The 26,361-nt window shown below is 46.4% G+C and overlaps 1 protein-coding gene across 1 annotated transcript in view; it reads right to left on the bottom strand.

The window, feature by feature from the left end:
* The window catches only part of hhip (hedgehog interacting protein), a 233,580-nt gene that overhangs the window by 63,902 nt on the left and 143,317 nt on the right, over positions 1 to 26,361 (bottom strand). The window lies entirely within an intron of this gene.

The following is a 26,361-nucleotide window of genomic DNA, read 5'->3' on the forward strand; positions in this document are numbered from 1 at the left end:
GGATGCCCCATGTCCAGAAAGTTATATACCATATGCGTGGAGCCTTTCCTGTGCCTCTTGCAGAAGAGGTTGATGGGACTGGCTTTGCAAGGGCCGGGCGTGGAGGTCGTCCTCTTGGCTTACGCCGATGACGTGCTCCTCATGGTTCCATTGACCAATGGAGGATGCGTGAGTGCCAGAAGATTTACTCGGCTGCATTCTCCGCCAGGATCAACTGGGAGAAATGTTCCAGACTCCTGGTGGGTCAGTGGCGGCTGGCCTCCCTGCTGGAGGAGTTTAGGCCTTTTGCCTGGAGCACAACCCATCTCCTCTATCTGGGAGTCTACCTTAGCCCTGATAAGGAAGCCTGGCCGGCGAACTGTCAAGAGCTGGAGGCCAAAGTCACCACTCGCCTAGGGCGATGGACAGGACTGCTCCGAGTGCCGTCCTACAGGGGTCGAGCGCTAGTCATAAACCAACTGGTGGCCGCTATGCTGAGTTTGTCATCAAGATACAGAAGAAGCTGGTCGACTTCTTCTGGAAAAACAGGAAGCACTGGGTCTCTGCTGCGGTTTTGAGTCTCCCGCTTGGGGAGGGCGGTCAGGTGTTAATGTGCATGAGCACCCAGGCTGCGACTTTCCGTCTTCAGACCCTGCAGAGATACCTGTACATTGAGCATCCTCCTAGATGGTGTGCGCTGGCGACGTATTTCTTCCGCCAGCCGTACTGCCTCAATGATGACATGCAGCTCCTGTTTGTGAACCATGGAGGCGTCTGGACCACCGTTGGGGGCTGCCTGTCTTTTACCAAAAACTCATCAGGGTCTGGAACAGAGTCGCCACCAAGCGCAGTTCCCCCCATCTGGAGTGGCGGCTGTCCTTCGGGAGCCGCTGCTCAGGAATCCGTATCTCCACGAGCGTGGTTTTAGGTGGTAGGCGGACAAGAGGGCTGTGTTTCGCAAAGTGATCAGGGTCAGGGACCTACTCGATGGTGGAGGAGCGGGCTGGATGGCGCCTGAGGAGCTGGCACGGCGCCTAGCCTGTGCCGATGTCCGGTGCACGGCCAATGCCATTGAATCGCTAAAAACAGCGCTGGGCCCTGACTCCGTTAGGTGTGTTGAGGATGCTCAAGCACATGGGGAATTCCTCATCGGCGCCAAGCCCTGAAACCTCCCTTGGGAGCTGACGACTCACAACTTGAGCCTCCTCAGGGAAATCCCCTCCATGCCTTTCAGTTGTGCGCGGAGAGGATTCCTGTATGGGCTGCTCTTGCACACTCTCCACTTTGTCATCTTCGTCTGCCGTCCGGACACGCCATGGTGCACCATCTTGCCGTCTGGAGGAGGTGGGGGTAACCAATGGAGTGCTCTCTACACGGGTTCCCTCCCTTTATTTATTGGGGACTTGGCCTGGAGGGTGTTGCACGGAGCAGTCCCGTGCAATAAGTTTTTAAAGTCGGCTCATGGACTCCCAGGCCACCTGCAATTTCTGCGGTCTGGAGGAGTCCGTGTTCCATGTGTTGAATGTGTGAGGTTGCAGCCCCTATTCCATTATTTAAAGGGGCTGCGCCTCAAATTGTGGTTGCACTTCAGTCCCATGCTCCTGATCTTTGGGCACCCTGTGCAGAGGAGAGCTGGCAGGTAGGAAGACCTGCTCGTAGGACTGCTCCTAGGCATGGCCAAGGTGGCCGCCAACAGGTCCAGGCAGCGGGCGGTCGAGGGGGTCGTTGAGCCCAACTGCCTGTTTGCCTCTCTTCCGCGGTTACATCTGAGCCAGGGTGTCCCTGGAGATGGAGCACGCGGTATCCTCTGGTACGCTCGTGGCCTTCCGCGAGAGGTGGGCACTGGAGGGCATCATCACCCCCGGCAACCAAATTTTAATTTGATTTATGTTTCTGGCTAAAAGTTAATTGGTTTATTTGTCGGTTTTAGTGCTCCGTTAATAAGGGGGCACTTGATTAATGGTTTTACACAAAATAGTTGTGGACCTGTTGCACTGTGAGTGGCTTAGCCAGTCATGTGATATTCACAACTCAATAAAACCCCAGTTAATTGAGTTCAGGTTCTCCACGATGAGGCATGCAGTTTTGAACCTGGTGGATGAACTGGTAGTGTTCAGTTTGATTGTTTCCCCTTTGCTAATAAACTAGCTAGTTCTTTACAGTAAATGTGTTGCTGTGAATTCTTACGCGAAGAACCCATGAAGCAAATAGACTACAATTACCTCTTGACTTGACTATTACAACACACTCCTGGCTGGCTTCCCATGTTCTATCCTCCGTAACTTGAGCTCATCCAAAACTCTGCTTCCCGTATCCAAACTTGCACCAAGTCCCATTTATCCATCGTGCTCCTGTGCTCGCTGACCTAAATTGGCTCCCGGGTAAGCAACGCCTCAATCTTAAAATTCTCATCCTTGTTTCCAAATCCTCCACGGTCTCACCCCTTTCTATCTCTGTAATCTCCTCCAGCCCTACAACCCTCCGAGATATCTGTGCTCCTCCAACTCTGATGTCTTGAGCATCCATGATTTTAATCACTCCATTAGCGGCTGTGCCTTCAGATGCCAAGGAAAAGCTCTGGAATTCCCTCCCTAAACCTCTCCACTTCTTTACCTTTTTTCTCCATTAATACGCTCTTTAAACCTACCTCTTTGACCAAGATTTTAGTCATCTGCCCTAATATCTTATGTAGCTCGGTGTCAAATTTAGTTTGATAATGCCCTGTGAAGTAAATTGAGATGTTTTACTATATCACAGGTGCTATATAAATACAAGTTGCTGCTGAGAAGGTATGGGGAATGGAAACTCAACTCCGGAATGGAGTCAGGGATAAGGAAGCAGAGTTTGAGGTGGAGACTGAAGATGGTGTCTTTGGTCTTTCCAATATTTAGCTTAAGTAAGTCAAGGATCATCCATGACTGGATGTCTGACATCAGAGATAGAGTGGAAAGGTCGAGAGGGCTGGTTAGTGCTGTGCCAATGCTGTGTGAGGGGCAGAAGCTAGAATGGAGGAACTCAAACAGGAGGTGCAGGAGAGATGGGCACAAAGCTTGGAGGCAACAACACATTCAAGGAATTTGGAGAGGAAAGGAAGATAGGAGTGGTAGCTAGTGTTTTTCTTTTGAGGGAGGGAGTGATAATGGCGGTTTTAGAAACATAGAAAATAGATGCAGGAGTAAGCCATTCGGCCCTTCAAGCCTGCACCACCATTCAATAAGATCATGGCTGATCATTCACCTCCGTACCCCTTTCCTGCTTTCTCTCCATACCCCTTGATCCTTTTAGCTGTAAGGGCCATATCGAACTCCCTTTTGAATATATCTAACGAACTGGCATCAACAACTCTCTGCGGTAGAGAACTCCACAGGTTAACAACTCTCTGAAGAAGTTTCTCCTCATCTCAGTCCTAAATGGCTTACCCCTTATCCTTAGACTGTGTCCCCAGGTTCTGGACTTCCCCAACATCGGGAACATTCTTCCTGCATCTAACCTGTCCAGTCCCGTCAGAATTTTATATGTTTCTATGAGATCCCCTCTCATTCTTCTAAACTCCAGTGACTACAGGCCCAGTCGATCCAGTCTCTCCTCACCTGCCATCCCGGGAATCAGTCTGGTGAACCTTTGCTGCACTCCATCAATAGCAAGAACGTCCTTCCTCAGGATTAGGAGACCAAAACTGAACAAAATATTCCAGGTGAGGCCTCACCAAGGCCCTGTACAACTGCAGTAAGACCTCCCTGCTCCTATACTCAAATCCTCCAGCTATGAAGGCCAAAATACCATTTGCCTTCTTCACCGCCTGCTGTACCTGCATGCCAACTTTCAATGACTGATGGACCATGACACCCAGGTCTCTTTGCACCTCCCCTTTTCCTAATCTGTCGCCATTCAGATAATATTCTGCCTTTGTGTTTTTGCCACCAAAGTGGATAACCTCACATTTATCCACATTATACTGCATCTGCCATGCATTTGCCCACTTACCTAATCTGTCCAAGTCACCCTGCAGCCTCTTAGTATCCTCCTCACAGCTCACACCATCACCCAGCTTAGTGTCATCTGCAAACTTGGAGATATTACTCTCAATTCCTTCATCTAAATCATTGATTTACATTGTAAATAGCTGGAGTCCCAGCACTGAGCCCTGCAGCACCCCACTAGTTACTGCCTGCCATTCTGAAAAGGACCTGTTAATCCCGCCTCTCTGCTTCCTGTCTGCCAACTAGTTCTCTATCCACATTAGTACATTACCCCCAATACCATGTGCTTTAATTTTGCATACCAATCTCTTGTGTGGGACCTTGTCAAAAGCCGCTTGAAAGTCCAAATACACCACATCCACTGGTTCTCCCTTGTCCACTCTACTAGTTATATCCTCAAAAAAATTCCAGAAGATTCGTCAAGCATGATTTCCCTTTCATAAATCCATGCTGTCTTGGATCGATCCTGTCACTGCTTTCCAAATGCGCTGCTATTTCATCTTTAATAATTGATTCCAACAATTTCCCCACTACCTATGTGAGGCTAACCAGTCTATAATTACCTGTTTTCTCTCTCCTTCCTTTTTTTAAAAAGTGGTGTTATATTAGCTACTCTCCAGTCATAGGAACTGATCCAGCGTCGATAGACTATTGGAAAATGATCACCAATGCATCCACTATATCTAGGGCTACTTCCTTAAGTACACTGAGATGCAGACTATCAGGCCCCGGGGATTTATCGGCCTTCAATCCCATCAATTTCCTAACAATAAGGATTTCCTTCAATTCCTCCTTCTCACTAGACCCTGTTCAACTGGTCTGCCATTTGTTCAACTGGTGTGACATTTCTTTGTTCCCCATTATAAATTCACCTGATTCTAACTGCAAGGGACCTACATTAGTCTTCACTAATCTTTTTCTCTTCACATATCTGTAGAAGCTTTTGCAGTCAGTTTTTATGTTCCCAGCAAGCTTCCTCTCATATTCTATTTTCCCCCTTCTAATTAAACACTTTGTCCTCCTCTGCTGGATTCTAAATTTCTCCCAGTCCTCAGGTTTGCTACTTTTTCTGGCCAATTTATATGCCTCTTCCTTGGATTTAACACTATCCTTAATTTCCCTTGTTAGTCACAGTTGAGCCACCTTCCCAGTTTTATTTTTACTCCAGATAGGGATGTACAATTGTTGAAGTTCATCCATGTGATCTTTAAATGTTTGCCATTGCCTATCCACCGTCAACCCTTAAGTATCATTTGCCAATCTATTCTAGCCAATTCACGTCTCATACCATTGAAGTTACTTTTCCTTAAGTTCAGGACCCTAGTCTCTGAATTAACTGTGTCACTCTCCATCTTAATAAAGAATTCTACCATATTATGGTCACTCTTCCCCAAGGGGCCTCGCACAACAAGATTGCTAATTAGTCCTTTCTCATTACACATCACCCGTCTAGGATGGCCAGCCCTCTAGTTGGTTCCTCGACATATTGGTCTTGCAAACCAACCCCGAATACACTCCAGGAAATCATCCTTCACCGTATTGCTAGAGTTTGGTTAGCCTAATCTATATGTAGATTAAAGTCGCCCATGATAACTGCTGTACCTTTATTGCACGCATCCCTAATGTCTTGTTTGATGCTGTCCCAAAACTCACTACTACTGTTTGGTGGTCTGTACACAACCCCCACTAGTGTTTTCTGCCCTTTGATTTTCCGCAGCTCCACCCATACTAATTCCACATCATCCAAGTTAATGTCCTTCCTTACTGTTGTGTTAATTTCCTCTTTAACCAACAACGCTACCCCACCTCCTTTTCCTTTCTATCTATCCTTCCTGAATGTTGAATGCCCCTGGATGTTGAGTTCCAAGACTTGGTCACCCTGGAGTCATGTCTCAGTGATGCCAATTATATCATATTCGTTAATTGCTGCCTGCGCAGTTAATTCGTCCACCTTATTACGAATACTCCTCGCATTGAGGCACAGAGCCCTCAGGCTTGTCTTTTTAACACACTTTGCCCCTTTACAATTTTGCTGTAATGCTGTAAGGGATGGCGGAGGGGAAAAGACCCATGGATCCCACACCTTTTAAATTAATTGCAATGGGGACGCCAACTTCAGACCGGCTGGAGAGTCGATCCAGAACCAGCAACCACAGTAAAATTCACTACCTGCTAGGTATGTACTAAAGGGTTAAGTCATTGATGTTACCAGAGTAGCTAGAGGCAAGGCAGTATGACAGAGAGTTCATACATTTCAAAAATTTACATTTTTATGCACACAAACACATGCTGTATATGGCAAACTATGGGTGTTTGTAACATTTTAATGGTAGTGTGCCTGTCAATGTAATGTTATGCTACCTAATGCTACATGACTGTTAATCAGTTACTGAAACATGGTTAAAAGGGCAGGTATGGCAGCTCAACATTCCTGGTTACAGGGTTTTCAGATGGAATAGAGAGGGGGGTAAAAAAAGAATTGATTAAAGAAACAATTACAGCTGTGAGAAGGGATGATATGTTAGGGGCGTCATCAAACGAGGCCATATGGGTTGAATTAAAGAACAAAAAAGGGGCGATCACACTACTGGGAGTGTACTATAGACTCCCAAGCAGTCAGAGGGAGATAGAAGAACAAATATGTGGGCAAATTGCTGCAAAGTGCAAAAACTATAGAGCTGTAATAGTGGGGGATTCAACTACCTTAATATTAACTGGGAAAAAGGTAGCGTGAATGGTACAGAGGGTGCGGAATTCGTACAATGCATTCACGAGAACTTTTTTAGCCAGTATGTAACAAGCCCAACAAGGGTGGGGGCGGTTCTGGACTTGGTTTTGGGGAATGAAGAGGGGCAGGTGGAAGGGCTATCAGTGAGAGCGCATTTTGGTGCTTGTGATCATAATTCAGTACGATTTAGGATAGTTATGGCAAAGGACAAAGCAGGACCAGGAATAAGTTCTCAATTGGGGTAAAGCCAATTTTGCTGAGCTGAGATAGGATTTGGCCAAAGTGGACTGGAAATGGCTACTTCATGGTAAATGTGTCAGAGCAGTGGGAGGCATTCAAGGAGGAGATCCTGAGGGTACAGAGCAAGTATGTTCTCTTTTAAAAAAAAAAGGGTGGGGCTAACAAATCTAGAGCCCCCTGGATGTCAAGGGACATACAGGGTAAGATAAAGAACAAAAGGGAAGCTGATGACAGATACTGGGAACTCAATACTGCAGAAACTCTAGAGGAGTATAAGAAGCGCAGGGGTGCAATTTAAAAATATATCAGGAAACCAAAGAGAGAGCATGAAAGAATGTTGGCAAGTAAAATCAGGGGAAACCCCAAAATGTTTTATAAATACTTTTAAGAGCAAGAGGATAATTGGAGAAAGAGTGGGGCCTATTAAAGACCATAAAGGAAATCTGTGTGTGGAGGCGGAGGACATGGGTAGGATTCTTAATGAATATTTTGCATCCGTTTTCACAAAAGAGAGGGACGATGCAGACTTCGCAATGAGGGAGGAGGAGTGTGAAATATTAGACAAGATAAACATAGTGAGAGAGGAAGTATTAAGGGGCTTTAGCAGCTTTGAAAGTAGATAAATCCCCAGGACCGGATGAAATGTATCCCAGGCTGTTAAGAGAAGCAAAGGAAGAAATAGCAGAGGCTCTGACCATCATTTTCCAGTGCTCTCTGGCTACAGGTGTGTGTGCCAGAGGACTGAAGGACTGCTAATGTTATACATTTGATTAAAAAGGGAGAAAGGGATAGACCGAGTAATATTACAGGCCAGTCAGCCTAACCACGATGGTGGGGAAATTATTGGAAAAAATGCTGAGGGACAGGTTAAATCTTCATTTGGAAAGACATGGATTAATCAAGGACCGTCAGCAGGGATTTGTCAAGGGAAGGTCATGTCTGACTAACTTGATTTAATTTTTTGAGGAAGTAAGCAGGAGGGTTGATAAGGGCAGTGTGTATGATGCATTGTATATGGATTTTAGCAAAATTTTTGATACGGTCCCACATGGCAGACTGGTCACGAAAGTAATAGCCCATGGGATCCAGGGCAAAGTGGCAAATTGGATCCAAAATTGGCTCGGAGGCAGGAAGCAAAGGGTAATGGTTAATGGGTGTTTTTGTGATTGGAAGGCTGTAATCAGTGTGGTTCTGCAGGGCTCAGTGCTGGGTCCCTTTTGCTTTTTGTGGTATATATCAATGACTTGGACTTAAATGTTGGGGGTATGATTAAGAAGGTTGCAGATGACACTAAAATAGGCTGTCTGGTTGATAATGAAGAAGAAAGCAGCAGACTGCAAGAAGATATCAATGTACTGGTCAGGTGGGCAGATCAATGGCAAATGGAATTCAATCTGGATAAGTGGGAGGTCATGCATTTGGGGAGGTCTAACAAGGCAAGGGAATACACATTAAATGGCATGACACTGAAAAGTGTCGAGGAACAAAGGGACCTTGGAGTGCAGGTCCACAGATCCCTGAAGGTAGCAGGCCAGGTAGATAAGGTGGTTAAGAAGACATATGGAATACTTGCCTTTATAAGTCGAGGCATGGAATATCAAGAGCAAGGAGGTTATGCTTGAAATGTATAAAACACTGGTTAGGCCGCAGTTGGAACACTGTGCAGTTCTGGTCATCACATTACAGGAAAGATGTGATTGCACTGCAAAGGATGTAGAGAAGATTTACAAGAATGTTGCCTGGACTGGAAAATTTTGGCTATGAGGAAAGATTGGAGATGTTGGCTCTGTTTTCTTTGGAACTGAGGAGGCTAAGGGGAGATCTGATTGAGGTGTATAAAATTATGAGTGGTCTGGATAGTGGATAGGAAGGACCTGTTTCCCTTGGCAGAGGGGTCAACAACCAGGGGGCATAGATTTAAAGTAATTGGAGGGAGATTTAAAAGAGATATGAGGGGAAATTTCTTCACCCAGAGGGTGGGTGGTGGGGGTCTGGAACTCACTGCCTGAAAGGGTGGTAGAGGCAGGAACCCTCACCACATTTAAAAAATACTTGGATGTGTACTTAAAGTGCTGTAATCTACAGGGCTACGGAGCAAGAGCTGGAAAGTGGGATTAGGCTGGTTAGTTCTTGATCGGCCGCCGCGGATACGATGGGTCGAAATGGCCTCCTTCCGTGCTGTAAATTTCTATGGGCCTGAGTTTGGTCGACTCACCGCCGGCTGCCACCGAGTTTTCTCGGTGGTCTCGATGTTTTTTGGACACTCTCCCCTCCGAGCGAGTTTAGACCGGTCCTCACGCCGGCGAAGAGAGAAGACCGCTGGGGACCATCCGCTGGTGTCTGCCGGCATGCGATGCCCACAAAGTCCTCCCGCCTGCTGGGTCCCCAGTTTGGTCCGAACGGTCCTCCGCGTGGAGGCAGGTCTTACCTGAACAGTATGAAGACCTACAAAGAAAAATGTTAGCGCACTTCTTTTCTTTATTTCTTTTGCAGGGATTTAGGTGGATGGGGTCGCCTGAAGGATTTCTAGTGTATTTTTTATTGTTTAAAAATGTTTTATTTTAGCTGTTCCACCCCGCCCCCTCTGGACCCGACTATATCCTCGGCGATACTTTGCCACCCAGAATGGGACCTACCACCCACTGCCGCCCAGAATCGGCATGCAAGGCCCATTTTTGCCGCCAGGCTCTCTTTCCCACATTTTTTCATGAAACCTCCACCCAAAGTACCGTTAGGATCTTAGCCATCCTTTGGACGGAACTTGGGTTTCACCAAACTATCAATTCTATCAATTGCACTCAAGCCCTTTATATAAATTCTAACTTCAATACTTAACATTTGCCACAATGCATTTTCCTGGTAAAGGTAAGCAAAGGCTCACAGAAATCCGTGTTTTTCCACACTCCTGTTTTTGCAGATTCGTTTCTTAGGTAGTCCCTCGGAGTCGAGGATGACTTGCTTCCACTCTAAAAGTGAGTTCTCAGGTGAGTGATGAGTCCGATGTGGGACCTACAGTCTCTGTCACAGTGGGGCAGATGGTGGTTGGAGGGACGGATGGGTGGGGTGCTTGGGTTGTCGTGCACACCTTCCGCTGTTTGCGCTTGGCTTCCGAATGCTCCGGATGAAGACACTCGGTACCTTCCCGGATGCAGAGTTTTGCAGAGTAGCGCAGAGTAGCATGGGTTCCACACATGGGGCCCACTCGGCTTGCATCTCCATCTGTTTAATAGCAGTACTGCCACTGTAACCTTGCCACTCTCACTCTAGTGTTTGTTAAATTGTTGTCCTAGCTGCTAGTCTATTCTGCCTGCTTAGCAGTCCTTGCTCAATCGCTTTGCCGGTTGGCCTGTCTACTGATATTGCAGTACTGTAGTCCTGCCACTTGCTGCCGTAGTCTCTGATAACCCTATGGAAAACAGAAGGAAAAGCCGGTTCTTCTCCCTGTTCCCATCTCTCAACAGCCTTTTATTTAATTCATTTTCCCCAGTGCAGCCTTGATGTTTAATCAAATTTGTCTTTATTTAATTAATGTTGTTAATATATTAGCCTCACATCTTTAGTTATTTTTGTTAACTTTCTCAATAATTCATTAATTTTTTCACAATTGCCAATATTTATTTGGTGCCAGTTTCTTTACATTCTATGTAAGAGTGCTTTAAATTCATCAATCACCCATTTTCATTTAATTTATTTTTATCAGTTCCATTTTTAATTTTAGTTATTCTATCCTCCACTTCCTCCAGCCGTGCTGCCTGTCCTCCTTAACGTACTTGTGCTAATGATTCCAACAATGCAGCTGCTTCCCTTTATCTCCAACATCCTTCCAGCATACCTTTGATTCTCACCTCCCCATGCACATTTCTAATTCACCTCGACTGGCCTCTCTCTGAACTCTACCTTCCTGCTACTTCTAACTCTTCTCTACCTTCCTCTTTTCTCACCCAGCCAGCCCCTACTCCACTCTGCTCTACCTTCCACCTCCTGCTATACCCTCCCAGTGTGGCCGATTCTCATCCCCACCTTTGCAGTCCTACCACAGGTTTGTCCCATTTATTTTCCAACTTAATGGGGGATATGTATAAAAAACTGAAATCAAACAAGGCAGTGTGTTCTGCCATTGAACCATTCAGTGCTCTGTTAGTAGTATATTTAAGGGACTATTTGTACTGCACATTTTTTGACTGGTTGTCGGGGGTGGGGGGTGCTGCGCGGGGAGAGAGAGACTGGGGAAAAGAGAGAGAGACTGGGGGAGAGAGAGCGAGACGGGGGGGGGGAGAGAGAGCGAGATGGGGGGAACGAGAAAAGGAAAGAGACGGGGGAGAGAAAAGGAGAAATGGGGGAAGAGCGAGATGGCGCGAGAGACAGAGAGAGAGAGAGGGAGGCTGGGGGTGGGGGGGAGAGTAAGAGAGACTGGGGGGTGGGGGGGGGGGAGAGAGAGAGCAAGAGAGGCTGGGGGTGGGGGAAGAGAGAGAGTAAGAGAGGCTGGGGTGGGGGGAGGGGAGAAAGAGAGTAAGAGAGGCGGGGGGGGGGGGGAAGAGACACTGGGGGGGGAAGAGGGAGGAGAGGAGGAGAGGAGGAGGAGGAGGAGAGTAAGAGAGGCTGGGGGGGAGGAGGAGGAGGAGAGTAAGAGAGGCTGGGGGGCGAGGGAGAAGAGAGAGGAAGAGAGGCTGGGGGAGGCGGGAGGAGAGAGAGTGGAAGAGAGGCGGGGGGGAGGGAAAGAGTAAGAGAGGTGGGGGGAGAAGAGAGTAAAAGAGGCTGAGAGGGGCAAGAGAGGAGAGAGTGAGTGAGAATGGGGGGGGTGGAGGGCAGGGGGGAGAGAGAGAGGCTGGGGGTGTGGGGCAGGGGGAGAGTGAGTGAGGCTTGGGGGGGCAGTGGAGAGAGTGTGAGTGAGTGGGGGGGGAAGTGAATGAGGCTGGGGTTGAACATAAGAACATAAGAATTAGGAACAGGAGTAGGCCATCTAGCCCCTCGAGCCTGCTCCGCCATTCAACAAGATCATGGCTGATCTGGCCGTGGACTCAGCTCCCCGTAACCCTTAATTCCCTTATTGGTTAAAAATCTATCTATCTGTGACTTGAATACATTCAATGAGCTAGCCTCAACTGCTTCCTTGGGCAGAGAATTCCACAGATTCACAACCCTCTGGGAAAATAAATTCCTTCTCAACTCGGTTTTAAATTGGCTCCCCCGTATTTTGAGGCTGTGCCCCTTAGTTTTAGTCTCCCCGACCAGTGGAAACAACCTCTCTGCCTCGATCTTGCCTATCCCTTTCATTATTTTAAATGTTTCTATAAGATCACCCCTCATCCTTCTGAACTCCAACGAGTAAAGACCCAGTCTGCTCAATCTATCATCATAAGGTAACCCTCTCATCTCCGGAATCAGCCTAGTGAATCATCTCTGTACCCCCTCCAAAGCTAGTATATCCTTCCTTAAGTAAGGTGACCAAAACTGCACGCAGTACTCCAGGAGTGGCCTCACTAATACCCTTTACAGTTGCAGCATGACCTCCCTGCTTTTGTACTCCATCCCTCTCGCAATGAAGGCCAACATTCCATTCGCCTTCCTGATTACCTGCTGCACCTGCAAACTAACTTTTTGGGATTCATGCACAAGGACCCCAGGTCCCTCTGCACCGCAGCATGTTGTAATTTCTCCCCATTCAAATAATATTCCCTTTTACTGTTTTTTTTTCCCAAGGTGGATGACCTCACATTTTCCGACATTGTATTCCATCTGCCAAACCTTAGCCCATTCGCTTAACCTATCTAAATCTCTTTGCAGCCTCTCTGTGTCCTCTGCACAATCCGCTTTCCCACTAATCTTCGTGTCATCTGCAAATTTTGTTACACTATACTCTGCCCCCTCTTCCAGGTCATCTATGTATATTGTAAATAGTTGTCCCAGCACCGATCCCTGTGGCACACCACTAACCACTGATTTCCAACCCGAAAAGGACCCATTTATCCCGACTCTCTGCTTACTGTTAGCCAGCCAATTCGCGATCCATGCTAATACATTTCCTCTGACTCCGCGTACCTTCATCTTCTGCAGTAACCTTTTGTGTGGCACCTTATCGAATGCCTTTTTGAAAATCTAAATACATCACATCAATCGGTACACCTTTATCCACCATGCTCGTTATATCCTCAAAGAATTCCAGTAAATTAGTTAAACATGATTTCCCCTTCATGAATCCATGTTGCGTCTGCTTGATTGCACTATTCCTATCTAGATGTCCCGCTATTTCTTCCTTAATGATAGCTTCAAGCATTTTCCCCACTACAGATGTTAAACTAACTTGCCTATAGTTACCTGCCTTTTGTCTGCCCCCTTTTTTAAACAGAGGCGTTACATTAGCTGCTTTCCAATCCGCTGGTACCTCCACAGAGTCCAGAGAATTTTGGTAGATTATAATGAATGCATCTGCTATAACTTCCGCCATCTCTTTTAATACCCTGGGATGCATTTCATCTGGACCAGAGGACTTGTCTACCTTGAGTCCCATTAGCCTATCCAGCACTATCCCCCTAGCGATAGTGATTATCTCAAGGTCCTCCCTTCCCACATTCCCATGACCAGCAATTTTTGGCATGGTTTTTGTGTCTTCCACTGTGAAGACCGAAGCAAAATAATTGTTTAAGGTCTCAGCCATTTTCACATTTCCCATTATTAAATCCCCCTTCTGATCTTCTCAGGGACCAACATTTACTTTAGTCACTCTTTTCCGTTTTATATATCGGTAAAAGCTTTTACGATCTGTTTTTATGTTTTGCGCAAGTTTACTTTCGTAATCTGTCTTTCCTTTCTTTATTGCTTTCTTAGTCATTCTTTGCTGTCGTTTAAAATTTTCCTAATCTTCTAGTTTCCCACTAACCTTGGCCACCTTATACGCATTGGTTTTTAATTTGATACTCTCCTTTATTTCCTTGGTTATCCACGGCTGGTTATCCCTTCTCTTACTGCCCTTCTTTTTCACTGGAATATATTTTTGTTGAGCACTATGAAAGAGCTCCTTAAAAGTCCTCCACTGTTCCTCAATTGTGCCACCATTTAGTCTGTGTTTCCAGTCTACTTTAGCCAACTCTGCCCTCATCCCACTGTAGTCCCCTTTGTTTAAGCATAGTACGCTCGTTTGAGACACTACTTCCTCACCCTCAATCTGTGGGGGGGGGGGGGGGAAAGAGAGGAGAGGCGCTGGGGGAGAGAAAAAGAGGCTGTGGGGGTTGGTGGCGGGGAAAGAGAGAGACATGGGGAGGAGGGAGATCGGAGGGGAGAGAGGCTGGGGGATGAGGTGGGATGCGAAGAGAGAGACTGGGGAATGGGGGGGGGCAGGAAAGTGAGTGAGACTGGGGGGGTGGAGGAGGGAGAGTGAGTGAGGCTGGGGGGAGGGGAGAGGGGAAAGAGAGTGAGTGAGGTTGGGGGGAGGGGGAGTGAGTGAGGCTGGGGGTTGGGGGGGGAAGAGAGAGAGGCGGGAGGGGGGAAGAGGAGAGAGAGAGAGAGAGAGGCGGGGGGGGGAAAGAGAAAAAGAGGCGTGGGGGGGGGGGTGGTGGCGGGGAAAGAGTGAGACATGGGAAGGGGGGGAGAATTGGATGGGAGAGAGGGAACTCAGGAAAGATGGATCACGTCTTCCAACCCCCTAAAAGGGATATCATTTGGAGTGGATGATATCCAGAAGTCACAACACTGTCACTATTCACTTCATACCCAATAAATCTGTTAATCTATACACAATGTTCCATCTATGGGGGAGGGGAGAGGAGCATACACTTGGACTGGGGTAAGGCACTTTGGCTGGCCCTTGCTGTCTTCTGGGGAGCTCTGTCCTCTGTCACTTCAGGAAGTCAAAGTGGATCGAGTTACAATTTGCAAAGTCAGTGAGACCTTGAGATGGGCGGATCCAGTGACACATTCCTGTGAAACTTCAGGGTGTGGCTTATCCTCCAAGAGGACCAATCTGGAATAAGGGGTGGAGCCTGTTGGCCATTTTTCCAGTGCAAATAAGCGCATCCATATTTATGCACGGAGCTCGGCGGCCCAGCGGGGAACTCTGGGCCCGTTTGGAGACTCGCAGCTCAGCGGGAGGCTCGGGGCCTGGTCGGCCGGAGGAGCAGCAGCCCGCCCGTGGATGGAATGATTCGCCGGGTGGGGAGGGTTTGACAGAAGCGGGGCTTTAAAAGTGCAGTACGGGCAGGGTGGGCGGGGCTGGACTGAAGCCTGTCAAAAAAAGTGCAGTACAAATGGTTAGTCCCTATATTTAACCTTTAGACTGCTGGCAGGTCCAGAATAATGACCATCTCCTTGGGACAACTGTTTGCAGAAGTAAGAATGTTACAAGACTGTAGGGCTTAGAAACAATGGACCATTGGTGGGGAGAAGGGGGGGGGGGGTGGTGTGGGAAGTCACATGTGTCACATTTCATGATTTTTGATCATTCTTTTCCTTCACAGAAAAATATTTGGGATTGTATAAATAGATATTGGTCAGTGCAGCCACATTCCTGAATGTAAGACGCTTGGACCGTTTACAGGAGTGACCAACACTGCTGTTTCTGAGAATGTCTAAGGCAGAACTAGAATTTGGCACATCCCATTACTACACTAATGCAACATATGCCAATTAGAGCCAAATTAGAGACTAAAGGCAGATAAATCCCCTGGACCCTGATGGCTTGCATCCTGGAGTCTTAAGAGAAGTAGCAGCAGGGATTGTGCATGCATTGGTTGTAATTTACCAAAATTCCCTGGATTCTGGAGAGGTCCCAGCAGATTGGAAAACTGCAAATGTAACACCCCTATTTAAAAAAGGAGGCAGACAAAAAGCAGGAAACTATAGACCAGTTAGTCTAACATCTGTGGTTGGAAAAATGTTGGAGTCTATTATTAAAGAAGCAGTAGCAGGACATTTAGATAAGCAAAATTCGGTCAGACAGAGTCAGCATGGGTTTATGAAGGGGAAGTTATGTTTGACAAATTTGCTGGAATTCTTTGAGGATGTAACGAACAGAGTGGATAAAGGGGAACCAGTGGATGTGGTGTATTTGGACTTCCAGAAGGCATTTGACAAGGCGCCAAATAAAAGGTTACTGCACAAGATAAAAGTTTACGGGGTTGGGGGTAATATATTAGCATTGATAGAAGATTGGCTAACTAACAGAAAACAGAGTCAGGATAAATGGTTCATTCTCGGGTTGGCAATCAGTAACTAGTGGGGTGCCGCAGGGATCAGTGCTGGGACCCCAACTATTTACAATCTATATTAACGACTTGGAAGAAGGGACTGAGTGTAACGTAGCCAAGTTTGCTGACGATACATAGATGGGAGGAAAAGCAATGTGTGAGGACACCAAATCTGCAAAAGGACATGGACAGGCTAAGTGAGTGGGCAAAAATTTGGCAGATGGAGTATAATGTTGGAAAGTGTGAGGTCATGCACTTTGGCAGAAAAAAAAATCAAAGAGCAAGTTATTATTTAAATGGAGAAAGATTGCAAAGTGCTGCAGGGCTACTTGTGCATGAAACACAATGGGTTAGTATGCAGGTACAGCAAGTGATCAGGAAGGCCAATGGAATCTTGGCCTGTATTGCAAAGGGAATGGAATATAAAAGTAGGGAAGTTTTGCTACAGCTATACAGGGTATTGGCGAGGCCACACCTGGAATACTGCGTGCAGTTTTGGTTCCATATTTATGAAAGGATACACTTGCTTTGGAGGCAGTTCAGAGAAGGTTCACTAGGTTGATCCCGGGGATGAGGGAATTGAGTTATGAGGAAAGGTTGAGTAGGTTGGGCCTCTACTCATTGAAATTCAGAAGAATGAGAGGTGAGAGGTAAGATTATGAGGGGGCTTGACAAGGTGTTTCCACTGATAGGGGAGACTAGAACTAGAGGGCATGATCTTAGAATAAGGGGCCACCCATTTAAAACTGGGATGAGGAGAAATTTCTTCTCGGAGGGTTGTAAATCTGTGGAATTCGCTGCCTCAGAGAACTGTGGAAGCTGGGACATTGAATAAATTTAAGATAGAAATAGACAGTTTCTTAAACGATAAGGGAATAAGGGTTTATGGGGAGTGGGCAGAGAAGTGGACCTGAGTCCATGATCAGATCAGCCATGATCGTATTAAATGGCGGAGCAGGCTCGAGGGGCCGTTTGCTCCTATTTCTCATGTTCTTATTCGCACACCTTTGTACTATGGCCTATGCCCACTAGAAACTCGATTCACACTGCCCTACCTCATTCTACATAAGCCAACAATCATATTCATCTGATTGGTCTAGGCTGAATTTGAACCCAGAGTTGAAAGGTTAATGCCTAACTCACTGTGCCACCCAGTTTGCGCACCACACCAATTTTGTGGTCCATTTGTACTCAATTCAACAACTGTGGGAGTCACATCAATCAATCAATAAATATTTATTGAGAAAATATTGAACCAATGCCCAAGATCGTCAGTGGAAAATCATTGCAAGTAATTTGAAGAATTACACTAACATTAATCTTGTTTAGGTAAGGCAGTGGAAAAGATTTTTCTTTTGTAAAAATAACGGGTTATTTTTCTCTGTTGGATTTATGTACCAAGAGGAAATTAAAATAGTAATGCATGACTTCTGGTGTCAGAACATTGTGACTGAAACTAGGAGATTCATCATCATCATTAACTAGGAGATTAATACTGTACTGGCATTTTCTGGCCCACAGCCTTTAACAGCTATGACATTTTGAAAAATGATACCCAGTCTGCTTTGCATTGATGGTAATAGCTCAGAGGTCAGCACAACTACTAAACAGTTTGAATTACTGTTGGGGTGGCCATGAAAACAGCACCTGCTGCACAAGCACTTGACCAAACAGCTGGGTCAACAGTCACTGTGGGAATTTATCAATGCAACATCTATCACAAGAGAGAGCAAAGAGAATTTACTACCGTTCTCTAAAGTTAGTTTAAGTGTTTGGAAAGTTGAAATGCACACAAATTGTTATTAAAGCTCTTAAGGGAATGGTTTATGCGTGTGGCTAGGTAATTGAGATAAGCAATCTGTGGCAATGTTATGCTCATCGGCCAAATTAAACATAACAGTTCTAATTCCTTGCAAAGAATGATGTCAATTCAGGAAAAAGAGTGAATAGCCAAACATTATATAAAACTTAAAATATGTTTTTAAAACATTACTGGCAAAAGAGTATATTTTAATAGTTTAAAGGCAGACACTATTACTCCAACCAACCATCCACTGGGAACAAAGACTGAGTAAACTTCCAAAATACAGGAGCCACTCTTATTCAGCCAATGCAACACATTATGTTTATCACATCAACACTATAGCCCATCATAGTCAGCCCAGTGCATTGGGAGGTCTCAGTGTATCCCAGAAGATATTTCAGTTCAAGACCACCCCGCTAGTTTGGGCAACATGAGCACAAAAACAAGGTCAGACAAGCCAGTCCCTTGAAATCAGATACAAATACTGTAACAGGCACAATGTGCAAACTAACTCACACAGTCCAAGAAACTGAATCACTTAACTAACAAATCTTTCCACATTAGAGTTATCTGACATGATAACATTTCTTAGTTATCTGACAGGATTACAACACAAACAAAATGTCTAGCTAGCTGCAACCCTGTTCTGATATGACTTACATAATTGTTCCTTTGGATTGTAGACTTCTTGACGACTAAGACTAGATGAGTGTGGTTTACGTATGCCATCTCAACAACAACTTTTATTTATATAAAGAAAGACTTGCATTTATATAGTGCTTTTCATGACCACCGAACGTCCCAAAGTGCTTTACAGCCAACGAAGCACTTTTTTTTTTGAAGTGTAGTTACTGTTGTAACATAGAAAACGTGGCAGCCAATTTGTGCACAGCAAGCTTCCACAAACAGTGACGCGATAATGACCAGATAATTAGTTTTAGTGATGTTGATTGAGGGGTAAATATTGGCCAGGACACCAGGGGTATCTCCCCTGCTCTCCTTCGAAATAGTGCCATGGGTTCTTTTACGTCCACCTAAGCGAGCAAACGGTGCCTCGGTTTAACATCTCCTCCAAAAGATGGCACCTCAGACAGTGCAGCACTCCCTCAGTACTGCACTGGAGTGTCAGCTAGATTTTTGTGCTCAAGTCTCAAGAGTGGGACTTGAATCCACAATCTTCTGACTCAGAGGCAAAGGTGCTGCCAACTGAGCCATGGCGGACACCTAAAGTGCTTTTAATGTAGCAAAATGTCCCAAGGAGCTTCATAGGAGCGTTACCAGACAACATTTGACACTGAGCCACATAAGGAGATATTAGGACAGGTGACCAAAAACTTGGTCAAAGAGGTAGGTTTTAAGGAGTGTCTTAAAGGAGGAGAGAAGTATAGAGGCGGAGAGGTTTAAGGAGAGAATTCCAGAATTCTGGTCTAGGCAGCAGAAGGCACAGCCAGCAATAATGGTGTGAAGGCAATCGGGGAAACACAAGAAGCCAGAATTAGAGGAGCGAAGAAATCTCGGAGGTTTATAGCGCTGGAGGAGGTTACAGAGATAGGGAGGGGCGAGACATGGAAGGGATCTGAAAAGTTGAGAATTTTAAAATTGAGACATTGTCAGATCGGGAGCTAGTGCTGGTTAGTAACCACAGGAGTGATGGGTGAGCGGGACTTTGTGCGATTCAGGATACGGTCAGTAGAGTTCTGGACTAGTTCAAGTTTACCAGGGTAAGATTTTACAATTTAGCTCCTTATAAACCAAGGTGAAAAATAGCTTTGGTTCACATGGTTATATTTTGTTCAGATTTCTCATTATTTTGCTACGGTTTCTTCATTCATTTGAAAATAAGCAAGTTCTACATTGCAACAGTCTTTAATACAACATATTTAATATAGTATTCATTTTTTATGGCCATGGGATCTTTTATATCCACTTGATTGTTTATCATCTCATCCAAAAGACAGCGGGGTCAAAATTGCGCCATGACTAAAGGTGCGCACCTACCCTTTTTGAAGATTTTTCTCCGCCCCAATCCATATAAAGGACTTTATTTTTTTTTCTCCTTCTGGGTGGTGTTGAGAGGCGGAAGTGGTCTTGTAGTGGGGCGAACGTCAGTCGGAGTTATCAGCGCGGCGGGTGACATCAGCGCGACTCAGACGTGCCACTTCACGCTGACGCGTCACAATGTCCCTCCCCTTCAGTTAAAAGGGAGGGCTGCTGCGAACTCTGCAGCCACTTCAGTGTCACCCAGGGAGGGTTTCGGCCAGGCCAGTGGCCCGGTACCCAAGTGGTGGTGCTGGGCTGCCTGGCCGAACCCGTGGTCATCATTGTCAGGCCGACCTTGCAGTCGGCTGACAATTAAAATAAAATGGCGGCTGTGGCAGTGCGCCATCCCTTTTAAGGTCGGACGCGCCGCTCAGCTACAAACAGCTTCCCGCTGGAAAAGCTGTCAGGGGCACCGAACGGCGGCAGTTTCGCTCCCACGGGGAAATTTCCCATGCGGAGTGGAAAATGGTCGCTGCCTGTCGGTAGGGGGTCGGCACATGCCCGACAACACGGGCGGTGCGGAAACCCATTTATGCCGCTTCCGGCCCGGGGGCAATATAGGAAGGCTTGGCTCATCTGCTAGCCCCCGGTTGGTGAGGCTTATCCGCACCATTACCGGTAATGTACCTTAAGGAAGAGCAATTTCGGTCTCGGTGAGGAATGCAGTGGCTAGTTCTGATGTTAAAACAATTAGGGGCCAGAATTGCCCCACTCCTTAAGCTTCATTATCGCCTCTAGGAGGCAGCAATGGAGCAGGGGCAGGCGGATGGGCCGACCCAACTGAAATTGCTCCCGGGCCGGGAACGGATTTCCGCACCGCCCATGTTGCCGCCCCGTCAGGCACGCGCCGACCCCCTTCCGACCGGCGCCGACCCCCTTCCGACCCCAGTAGGAAATTGCCCTGTGGGAGCGGCACTACTGCTGGTCAGTGCCGCTGACAGCTTTTCCCTGCGGGAAGCTGTGTGCGCCTGAACGGCACGTCCGCCCTTAAAAGGGAGGGCGCAATGCCAGCGCCTCCATTTTATTTTAAATGTCGGGCCGCCCCTCTTGGGTGCCAGGCTACTGGCCCAGCCGAAACCCTCCCTGGTGGCCCACTGCGCCGAACTAAACCCCATTCAGAGCTCACAGCGACCCTCCCCTTTAAATGAAGGGGAGGGATGTTGTGATGCGGCAGCTTGACGCGGCATGTCCGAAACACGCTGACGTCAATAGCCCGGCGCTGACGACCCGACTAAAGTGCACTTCAGCCCCTCACCACCGCCCCGCCTTGTAGAATTTACCAATATTTCGCAAAGGTACCTTTCCCCTGCATTGGAGAAGAATTCCTTTCTGGACTTTTAAAATGGAAGAAAAAAGCTTCGGGGCACAAATGAGTTTTAAAGGGGGAGACGAAGCCTGCGGGGGATAAAAGGGGATGCATTCATGGAGACCACCCACCCCCCACCCCCCCACCCCCCCCCACACCCACCCCACCCCACCCCCCCCCCCACCCCACCCCCCCCCACACCCACCCCACCCCACCCCACCCACCCCCCACCCCACCCCCCACCCCACCCACCCCCCACCCCACCCCCCACACCCACCCCACCCCCCCCCACGTGTTTGGACTTTTTGAAAAGAGAATTCGAAATGGACCTAAATTACAGAAGCCTGAGATCCCCTAAACATCTATGGGAAGGAGCATATCAATTTTAAGATTCTACAACATTTTGGCTGCGAAAAAGAGTTACCCAATACAGGAGATGAGGCTAACCTCTGTGAAGCAAATTCTTGTATTAAGGATCCCAGACTGTCTGGGGGAACTATGCAACAGTAATTCACCCCCTGAGAGATAATCAAATTACCCAATCAAACACAATGGAAATCATGGGCCCAACTAGATGGTCAGGAAACTGGACAATCCTAAAACAATGCAAAACCAGTGATAGCACATTATCACACCCTAATCGAGTTACTGCTGACTCCACCAAAAACACTGACAAAGGAGACATTTGAAAATCAATGGACAGAACAGTTTAAACAAACCCCAAGAATTGATTTGGCGCAAAGATAAGGAAGCCTGTTTTAGTATAACTGAAGGCCTGTTCTGGCAGTTAGGGGTGCTTCTAGAGACACTATTAAGTTTGCAGTCTCGTTGCATAAGTTCTACACCAACCTCAAAGTGGGACCCCGAAACATCGGTGAAAGGAATCTCTAAAACCCAGAAGGACAGCACCACATCAGCAAACAGGCTTTCAAAACAACTATCGGAAAGTTTCGGACCATCGTGTCCAACCAAACAGTCAACCGGAACCAACCCGACAAAACCGAAGAAAAACCGAAGATTTTTCCACTCTACAAGCTGGTCCTACGCTACCAAGGGGTACAGACTACAGAACGTGGACAACTAAGGCGAACCCCGGAGTTGGAACTGTTAAAAGGGGATTGGTGAGCATGGCCCCTAAAACCCCAGAGCTATAACTTAGTTAGTTTGGGGAATTGGGAAGGGGGAGGCTGGGATAACTTGTGTAAATGTATCTGCACTCTCCTCTTTACCCCATTTAGAGTTTAAGCTGTATTCTTTTCCCCACAGGCTGTAATTTAACATTTTATTCAATGTGTTGTACCCCTCAGTGTGTATTGGTATTAATATTCTGTGTGTGTTATTCAAGGTGTGCCTTTTACTTCTTTTTAGACACAATAAAGCCATACCTGCTTCCTACCTTGAAACCGATTGTCTGTCACAGTCCCTTCATAATTCCAGTGTCTAGAACCAAGGGTGTGGGAGCGATTCGGAACTGCTCATATAAGGTCAGAGGGAAAGCTGACCCCCTGCAATCCACCCCTTACAGACTGGAAATAGAAGACAAAGAGACGAATATCGGCACAAGATCCACCCATGGATTGAGGCGGAGAAAAATCTTAAATATCGGGAAGTGCACCTACTCCTAGTCGGGGGGCAATTTCAGCCCCTTAGCCTCCAGTAACATACAATGATATAAGATCAATCATAAATGAAAAAAGACAACTCTTAAAGCAGGAGGTAAGATATCTGCTTCTATATTCTTTCCACCCAAATCTCAAATTTTATATCTGATGCTTTAGCACATTTCACAGATTAGTGCAAGGTCTGCTGGCCAGTTGTTAGTTTCCTCACACTGCTTCCCTCAACCACATCCAAAACCTGCTCTCCAAGTCATGTGACTGCCTACACAAGTGGCATTGACATTTTCATTTTATCAGGCTGAAAATAAAATACATTTAGGAGGATGGAAACTAAATGTGAAGTCACAAATCAACCATGTGCATAATCAAATCAACACTTGAGTCTGAACTTGTGTGCCATGCCGGATGGTGGCAATAAGAACATAAGAAATAGGAGTAGGAGTAGGTCATTTGGCACCTCGAGCCTGCTCCGTCATTCAATAAGATCATGACTGATCTGATCATGGACTTAGCTCCTATTCCCTGCCCACTCCCCATAACCCCATAATAAGTGCAAGAAAGATTTGAAATTTGATCTCAATAGATTTGAGAGTAGTTTTAAAATGACACTGGGACAACAGTTGCTCTTTGGCTACCCATGCTGATACAGTGGTAAGCTACTGGCATCATGAGTATCGGTAGAACACGAGCACTGGGGATGGAATGGCAGAATGACTGACTCATGCCTGATATTAAAGGTTTTCACAATCACCAAAGGTAATTTTTATTGTTTCTTCCAATTTTCTCCTCAACCATCTCCTTCTGCGGAAGGCTGGCACATACTGCATGCCGTTTCAATGGCACCAGCATCCTTATGGTACCTTATACAAATAGTTATTCTACATGTGTGAGTCCAGATAGTGAGTTGTCAGGCAATGAGAATGTTGGGCCATCGAGTTTGATAGGCTCTTTGACTGCTAGGTGCATCATAATTGAACCTAATCCTGTCCTTCCCTCTGTCCACATATCTGCACTTTCCAGCAGAGGTTACTAGACGGAGGTCAGGAATGATAAACCTAGCTTTTTATTCCCTCTCAACATAGGGAGGGAGTGAAGCCAATTTAAGCACATTGCCGGCAGTAGATCAAGGCACAAATATAAAAATTAACAAAAAGACTAAACTGGCCTGATCAGATTGCCAATTATTTCAAAATTGCAGAATATGCAAATTCGTGGTAACACCACCCAAATTAGCCTTAACACCATGATGGCTATTTTCCACGAGGTAGCAAATTGATGTAAAAATGACTGATTATGCATAAAGCACATCATCTACTATGAACTAACAGTGACACATGGTTACCTGCTCTCAGCCTACAGTTCCTTGAAAATAGTCATGTGTTCTGTTACAACACTTCCACTCCAGTTTGCCATTAATGGTTGTTATCTCAGTTCAGTTTCTTTTTTTAAATATTTGTTCATGGGATGTGGGGGTCACTGGCAAGCCAACATTTATTGCCCATCCCTAATTGCCTTGAAAAGGAGTATATTTCTTTGTAGCAGTTTGAGACAACTAAATGGCTTGCTAGGCCATTTCAGAGGGCAGTTAAGAGTCAACCACATTGCTGTGGGTCTGGAGTCACATGTAAGGATGGCAGATTTCCTCCCCGAAAGTGAACCAGATGGGCTTTTACGACAATTCTCTAGAACCATTACTGATACTGATTTTTAATTCCAGATTTGTTTAATTAACTGAATTTAAATTCCTCAGCAATTCATGTCTCTGAATCATTAGTCCAGGCCTCTGGATTACTAGTCCAGTAACATAACGGCTATGTTATCATACCCAGACTGGTTATAATCTTGGTCCATGATTGCTTGCTACCAATAATGCTCTCAGCTTCTGTTTTTTCACCAATAAATTCTGTTGCAATCATTATTATTTTCAAAAATGCAGTAAAACACAGGATCATTAATGAGAGGCCATGAGCTGGAAACACAACTGATAGTTAGCGACTGCAGTCTAAGTATGTGATCATTAATGAGGAGCCATTTCAGAGAGCAGGATCGAGAGGATAATCAGTAGTGAGGTACTGTGAACTGAGAGAATGACGGGCAGTGAGAAATTATAGGCCAAACCATCAGTAAAAAAAAAAAAAAATCATACAGAAGCAGGAAACTATAAGCCAAGAGCAATCAGAAGTAAACTGGTAGCAGAGAAACAAAGAACATGATAGTGTACGAACAGGAGTGGGCCATATAGCCCCTCGACTATTCCACTATTTAGTTAGATTATCGATGATCTGTATCTGAACTCCATTTAACCGCCTTTGATCCATATCTCCTGATACCCTTACCTATTAAAAATCCGTCAATCTCTGCCTTGAAAACTTCAGTTGCCCTGGCATCCACAGCCTTTTGGAAGAGAGAATTCCACATTTCTGCTACTCCGTGAAAGAGTTCAATGGCCTAGCTCTAATTTTTCAGATTGTGCCATGTTGTTCTGGATTCCCCCACCAGAGGAAGTTGCTTGTGTGTGTCTACTCTATCAAATCCTTTTTTATCATTTTAAACACTTCTATTATATCACCCCACAACCTTGTATGCTCAAGGGAGACCCTCATATTCCCCACATTGAACTCCATCTGCCATCGTTTTGCCCACTCACTTAGTGGGGGGAATGTTAACCTAAAAAACAGGGGAGTTGGGGCATGGGGGTCATTAAAGTATAATAAAACTGAATCCCGACCTGAATTCGTCTCCAGCCTGCCCACTTCCGATTTTAGCAGAGACAGGACAGGGGCAGTCAGCCAATCTGCTGCCACGAGGCGGGTTGCCTATTTAAATATTATAATAAGGCTGGAAGCCTGTGCTTTAACCTCCATTTTGAATTTAACTTCAGCATGCCTCATGAAACCCATCAGCTAATGCAAGGCTAGGACAGCTGGATTCAGGTGGTTAAGTGCCTTTACACTTGCCTCCTGGATGCAGGATCCTTGCCTAACCCACACCCTCGTGATCGGAGATCCCACCCCCACGAGGCCTCCAATCCTCACCCACCCCCTTCCCCATGTTCCACTGGCCCTCGATCCCTTCAGACCCCTCCTCCCCCCCAACCCACCCCATGCTGCTCCGCTGGCCCATGCTCCCTTCAGACCATCCTCCCCCCGCTCCCACTAGTCCTGGCTCCCAATCTGTCAAGAGACTCCCCCGGGCTCCTCTGGCCACCGATGCACTTTGAACCCTCAACCCGTGGTCCTCCGACCATCCGCCCGCACTCCTGATGCACTTCACAATCTCCAACCCCCGATCCTCCTCCGGATGACCCCAGGATCCTAATGCAATTCGCACTGCTCCCCTAATCCTCCTCCAGCCGACTCCCGATGCATTTCACGACCGCCTCCTAGCCCCTATGTGACCTCTCCCTCCCTCCCTTCTCTCTGCGTCCTAGTGCAGCCAGCATACGACCTCTCAATCTGGCTGGCTACAGGTGGGAAATAAAAGCTT

The sequence above is a fragment of the Pristiophorus japonicus genome, chromosome 2 (assembly GCF_044704955.1).
Source record: "Pristiophorus japonicus isolate sPriJap1 chromosome 2, sPriJap1.hap1, whole genome shotgun sequence".
Taxonomy (NCBI): domain Eukaryota; kingdom Metazoa; phylum Chordata; class Chondrichthyes; family Pristiophoridae; genus Pristiophorus; species Pristiophorus japonicus.